The 6,853-nt window shown below is 42.9% G+C and overlaps 1 pseudogene; it reads right to left on the reverse strand.

Moving 5' to 3' along the window:
* Nucleotides 1-434: 434 nt before the first annotated feature.
* LOC149445844 (vomeronasal type-2 receptor 26-like) lies at nucleotides 435-4,731 on the reverse strand (annotated as a pseudogene).
* Nucleotides 4,732-6,853: the final 2,122 nt, after the last annotated feature.

Genomic DNA, 6,853 nt, shown 5'->3' on the forward strand with positions numbered 1-6,853 from the left:
GCCGCCCAACCCCCCCGTGCAACCAAGCACAAACAAAGTGCCCCACATGGGAGTTTTGACACCCATGTCTATATAGATGCGATAGGAGTCCAAAGGGGGCTACTCTCTGGAAGAGTGATGGGTGTCTCTGGTATCTGACACTTTAGGATGATTTGGATACTTTGTCCCCCTCTGGTCACTGTGACTACATTGTTCTGTAGTGATAAGCTGGTGGGAGGAACCACTACACCCAGCAGGGGACAAGGTTTCCACAAAAACCCAAAATGTCTGATACCAGTGGAGTGCAGAGCAACAAATTTAACTCGCCGTCTATTAGAGAGTATTAAATGTTTATCTATACAATCTTCATTCTCAATACACTAGCAAAATACTAAAAATAACAATAATAGAGATAATACCATAATGACTGGTAACCCAGTGTTGCTCCTCACATATTAGTGGATGAATGTCTTTGTATTCAGGTCAGGTCTAAACAGAATTATGTAACATTTTGGGAAAAATATACAGCCAAGAAGTCCAGAACTTGAGGCCATTATAGCAAAGACCTCCACAGCCACCATGTATTTCCCTCTCGTGCTCTGATAGGCCGGGATCATGGCAATCCAGACACTGCAGAACACCAGCATGCTGAAGGTGATGTACTTGGCCTCATTAAAACTGTCCGGTAATGTCCTGGCTATAAAAGCTATAATGAAGCTCACAGCTGCCAGAAGCCCCATATATCCCAGGACAGAGTAGAAGCCGATAACTGAACCCTCATTACACTGAATGATGATCTTCCCCTGATAAGAGTGAATGTCCTGATTAGAGATGAGCGAATCGAACCAGGCGAAGTGGAATTCGATACGAATTTCAGGAAAAATTTGATTCGCGTCGAATCCGAATATTTGCCTACTTCGGGTGCGCGAATCGGATTTTTCCCGATCAGCCGGCAAAAGTGTCCCTGCAGAGAGCTCCGCTATTTCTGACAGTTTTCTGACAGTTCCTTCACATGTACAGCGGTTGAAACATTGTATCTATTTGTTTCCATTTAGGATACAGATGTTTTTATTCGGAAACAGATGTTTCAACCGCTGTACATGTGAAGGAGCTGTCAGAGAACTGTCAGAAATAGAGGAACTCTGCACATACACTTTTTGCCGGTTTGGAATTATTCTTATTTTCATCCTACTTCTTCTTCTTCTTCTTCTTCTTCCTCTTCATCCTCATCCTCATCCTCTTCTTCTTCTTCTGAGGATGAGGATGAAGAAGAAGAAGAAGAAGAAGAAGTAGGATGAAAATAAGAATAATTCCAAGCCGGCAAAAAGTGTATCTGCAGAGCTCCTCTATTCTGCAGATACACTTAGAGGAGCTCTGCAGATGCACTTTTTGCCGGCTTGGAATTAATCTTATTTTCATCCTACTTCTTCTTCTTCTTCTTCATCCTCATCCTCATCCTCAGAAGAAGAAGAAGAGGATGAGGATGAGGATGAAGAAGAAGAAGAAGTAGGATGAAAATAAGAATAATTCCAAGCCGGCAAAAAGTGTATCTGCAGAGCTCCTCTAAGTGTATCTGCAGAATAGAGGAGCTCTGCAGATACACTTTTTGCCGGCTTGGAATTCTTCTTATTTTCATCCTACTTCTTCTTCTTCTTCCTCTTCATCCTCATCCTCTTCTTCTTCTTCTGAGGATGAGGATGAAGAAGAAGAAGAAGAAGAAGAAGAAGTAGGATGAAAATAAGAATAATTCCAAGCCGGCAAAAAGTGTGTCTGCAGAGCTCCTCTATTCTGCAGATACACTTAGAGGAGCTCTGCAGATACACTTTTTGCCGGCTTGGAATTATTCTTATTTTCATCCTACTTCTTCTTCTTCTTCTTCTTCTTCATCCTCATCCTCATCCTCAGAAGAAGAAGAAGAGGATGAGGATGAAGAAGAAGTAGGATGAAAATAAGAATAATTCCAAGCCGGCAAAAAGTGTATCTGCAGAGCTCCGCTAAGTGTATCTGCAGAGCTCCGCTATTTCTGACAGTTCTGTGACATTCACTCCATACAGTGGTTGAAACATTGTATCTATTTGTTTCCATTTATGGAAACAAATAGATACAATGTTTCAACCGCTGTATGGAGTGAATGTTGTTGAAACCGCTGTATGGAGTGAATGTCACAGAACTGTCAGAAATAGGCTATTTCTGACAGTTCTGTGACATTCACTCCATACAGCGGTTGAAACATTGTATCTATTTGTTTCCATAAATGGAACCATTTATGGAAACAAATAGATACAATGTTTCAACCGCTGTATGGAGGGAATGTCACAGAACTGTCAGAAATAGCGGAGCTCTGCAGATACACTTAGCGGAGCTCTGCAGATACACTTTTTGCCGGCTTGGAATTCTTCTTATTTTCATCCTACTTCTTCTTCTTCATCCTCATCCTCATCCTCAGAAGAAGAAGAAGAGGATGAGGATGAGGATGAAGAAGAAGAAGAAGTAGGATGAAAATAAGAAGAATTCCAAGCCGGCAAAAAGTGTATCTGCAGAGCTCCGCTAAGTGTATCTGCAGAGCTCCGCTAAGAAATAGCGGAGCTCTGCAGATACACTTTTTGCCGGCTTGGAATTCTCCTTCTTCTCATCTTTCTTCTTCTTCTCATCCTTCTTCTTCTTCTCATCCTTCTTCTTCTTCTCATCCTTCTCCTTCTTCTCATCCTTCTCCTTCTTCTCATCCTTCTCCTTCTTCTCATCCTTCTTCTTCTTCTCATCCTTCTCCTTCTTCTCATCCTTCTCCTTCTTCTCATCCTTCTTCTCATCCTTCTCCTTCTTCTCATCCTTCTTCTCATCCTTCTTCTCATCCTTCTCCTTCTTCTCATCCTTCTCCTTCTTCTCATCCTTTTCCTTCTCCTTCTTCTCATCCTTCTCCTTCTCCTTCTTCTCATCCTTCTCCTTCTCCTTCTTCTCATCCTTCTCCTTCTCCTTCTTCTCATCCTTCTCCTTCTTCTCATCCTTCTCCTTCTCCTTCTTCTCATCCTTCTCCTTCTTCTCATCCTTCTTCTCATCCTTCTCCTTCTTCTCATCCTTCTTCTCATCCTTCTCCTTCTTCTCATCCTTCTCCTTCTTCTCATCCTTCTTCTCATCCTTCTCCTTCTTCTCATCCTTCTTCTCATCCTTCTCCTTCTTCTCATCCTTCTTCTCATCCTTCTCCTTCTTCTCATCCTTCTTCTCATCCTTCTTCTCATCCTTCTCCTTCTTCTCATCCTTCTCCTTCTTCTCATCCTTCTCCTTCTTCTCATCCTTCTCCTTCTTCTCATCCTTCTTCTCATCCTTCTCCTTCTTCTCATCCTTCTTCTCATCCTTCTTCTCATCCTTCTCCTTCTTCTCATCCTTCTCCTTCTCCTTCTTCTCATCCTTCTCCTTCTCCTTCTTCTCATCCTTCTCCTTCTTCTCATCCTTCTTCTCATCCTTCTCCTTCTTCTCATCCTTCTTCTCATCCTTCTCCTTCTTCTCATCCTTCTCCTTCTTCTCATCCTTCTTCTCATCCTTCTCCTTCTTCTCATCCTTCTTCTCATCCTTCTCCTTCTTCTCATCCTTCTTCTCATCCTTCTCCTTCTTCTCATCCTTCTTCTCATCCTTCTTCTCATCCTTCTCCTTCTTCTCATCCTTCTCCTTCTCCTTCTTCTCATCCTTCTCCTTCTTCTCATCCTTCTCCTTCTTCTCATCCTTCTCCTTCTCCTTCTTCTCATCCTTCTCCTTCTTCTCATCCTTCTCCTTCTCCTTCTTCTCATCCTTCTCCTTCTTCTCATCCTTCTTCTCATCCTTCTCCTTCTTCTCATCCTTCTTCTCATCCTTCTCCTTCTTCTCATCCTTCTTCTCATCCTTCTCCTTCTTCTCATCCTTCTTCTCATCCTTCTCCTTCTTCTCATCCTTCTTCTCATCCTTCTTCTCATCCTTCTCCTTCTTCTCATCCTTCTCCTTCTTCTCATCCTTCTCCTTCTTCTCATCCTTCTCCTTCTTCTCATCCTTCTCCTTCTCCTTCTTCTCATCCTTCTCCTTCTCCTTCCTCATCTCCAAGGCATTTAAATTAAAGGTACAGTGTTCTGCACTAATTTAAAGGCTCTCTGAAGCCTAGAAACCCTTTTTATAAGTTAACTTCGTAGCGAATTAATTCGCATCAAATCGAATTTCTTCCTGAAATTCGGCGAATCGGCCGAATCGAATTTTTGAATAATTCGCTCATCTCTAGTCCTGATCCTGGAAGGGAGGAGAAATAGACAACCAAGTGACACAGATTATGACTTGGACCAATGAGAAGACACAAATGATACAATTGGGCAGTTTGATTCCCATCCATTTCCTCCAGGGACTCCCAGGTTTAGTGGCTTTAAAAGCAATACACACCATGATACTTTTGGCAAGTAGAGAAGAGACGGCAACTGAGAAGATGACATCAAAAGAGGTGACACGCAGCATGCAGGTTACATCTACTGGATGGCCGAGGAACAAGAAGACACAGAGGAAGCTCAGCATGATGGAGACCAGAAGAAGATAGCTCAGGTTCCGGTTATTGGCTTTAACAATGGGGGTGTCCTGGTAATGGATAAATATCCCCAATATTAAACCAGTCAGAAGACAACAGAGGATGGAGACAGCTGAAAATACTGCAACAATGGTGTCATCAGTGTATGAGAGAAATTCCACCACTCTTGGAACACACCGATCCTTCTTCTCATTTGGCCATTCATCATCGGGACATTTCATGCAGTTTTTACTGTCTGCAGGAAGAACAATACAAACACAATGAGCATCGGGGTCAGAGCTTCTGAGGAAATGAATTGTCAAGTGTTGTCTCCCAGCTAGCAATGGGATTTCCATCAGTGCATTGTGGGAGAGGAAAAGAAAATATAATGCATGACCCAAATATATAATATTTAAATGTTAAAGAGATTCAATAATTAAATATATAGAGATAGATAGATAGATAGATAGATAGATACAGTTGCAAGAAAAAGTATGTGAACCCCTTGGGATTACGTGGAGTTTTGCATGAATTGGGCATAAAATGTGCTCTGAACATCATCTAAGTCACAACAATAGAAGAACACAGTCTGCTGAACATAATACTACACAAACATTAGATGTTGCCATGGTTTAATTGCACATAACATGTAAACATTCACAGTGCAGGGAGGAAAAAGTATGTGAGGCCCTAGCTTAATGACTTCTCCCAGAGCTAATTGGAGCCAGGAGTGAGCCAACCTTGACTCCAATCAGTGTGATAATATTGGATGTGTTGCTGACACCTGTTTTGGGTTTACTGGTTTCAAGAAGCACTGTCTGATGTGAACCATGCCTCGCAGAAAAGATCTCTCAGAAGACCTACGGTCAAGAATTGTTGACTTGCATGAAGCTGGAAAGGGTTACAAAAGTATCTCCAAAAGCCTTGATGTTCATGTGTCCACGGTAAGACAGACTGTCTACAAATGGAGAAAGTTTAGCACTGTTGCTACTCTCCCTAGGCGTGGTCGTCCTGTAAAAATGACTGCAAGAGCACAGCGCAGAATGCTGCATGAGGTAAAGAAGAATCCCAGAGTGTCAGCTAAAGACCTACAGAAACCAGTAAACCCAAAACAGGTGTCAGCAACACATCCAATATTATCACACTGATTGGAGTCAAGGTTGGCTCACTCCTGGCTCCAATTAGCTCTGGGAGAAGTCATTAAGCTAGGGCCTCACATACTTTTTCCTCCCTGCACTGTGAATGTTTACATGTTATGTGCAATTAAACCATGGCAACATCTAATGTTTGTGTAGTATTATGTTCAGCAGACTGTGTTCTTCTATTGTTGTGACTTAGATGATGTTCAGAGCACATTTTATGCCCAATTCATGCAAAACTCCACGTAATCCCAAGGGGTTCACATACTTTTTCTTGCAACTGTAGATAGATAATTTATCTATTTCACATTTGTGCTCCTCTATGTACAGACTGCCCATTGGCAAGTAGTAAAATAAAAAAAAGTGATCGGTGTCTTAAGGACACAGTAAAGAGTTAAAAAAAAAGAATGCACAAGAAACGTGTTATAGGCAGAAAAATTATAATTTTAATTTAAATTCATTACACAGGCTGCCCCCCTTAAGTCTATTATGAATGCTTCTGCTAGACTTATACACCTCACCAACCGATCTGTAACTGCTGCCCCTCTCTGACAATTCCTTCACTGGCTTTCACTTACTCAATGTATACAATTTAAAATACTGACCACAATATACAAAGCCATCCGCAGCACTGCCCCCAGCTACATCACCAACCTCATCCACAGATATCCTCCAAATTACCTGCTACACTATGCTCCTCCCAAGACATCTTGCTCTCTAGCACTCTCATCACCTCCTCCCACACCAGGGGCGGACTGACAACTCATGGGGCCCCCGGGCAATAGGGGATCATGGGGCCCCTGTGTCTTTGCCCACACTAAAAAACCCCTATAAAAAAGGTAGCAGGGGCATTTCATAGGGACCCCTACTGACCCCGGTCCCTTGGGTAGTGCCCGAGTGCTCGAATGGTCGGTCTGCCCCTGTCCCACACTCGCCTCCAGGACTTCTCCAGAGTCTTTCCTGTCCTCTGGAACACCCTACCCCAGTGTGTCTGGTCAGCCCCCCACCCTGTTTGCCTTTAAGCCATCTTTGAAAACTCACTTATTCAAGGAAACCTACCCAACCTCTGCCTAAGAACTGTACTTGAGCTCTCACTGAGCTCTGTAGGCAAATCTGACACAGACACAGCTGTGATTGGACACAGCCATCACGTGATCGGAAGGGCCAATCCCCATCTGTGATGCTCTGTGTCAGAGGAACACAGCTATCACAGGATTCCGCCATT

Source organism: Staurois parvus, unplaced genomic scaffold (assembly GCF_062004578.1).
Source record: "Staurois parvus isolate SC_StPar_1 unplaced genomic scaffold, SC_StPar_1.0 ptg000706l, whole genome shotgun sequence".
NCBI classification, from domain to species: Eukaryota; Metazoa; Chordata; class Amphibia; order Anura; family Ranidae; genus Staurois; species Staurois parvus.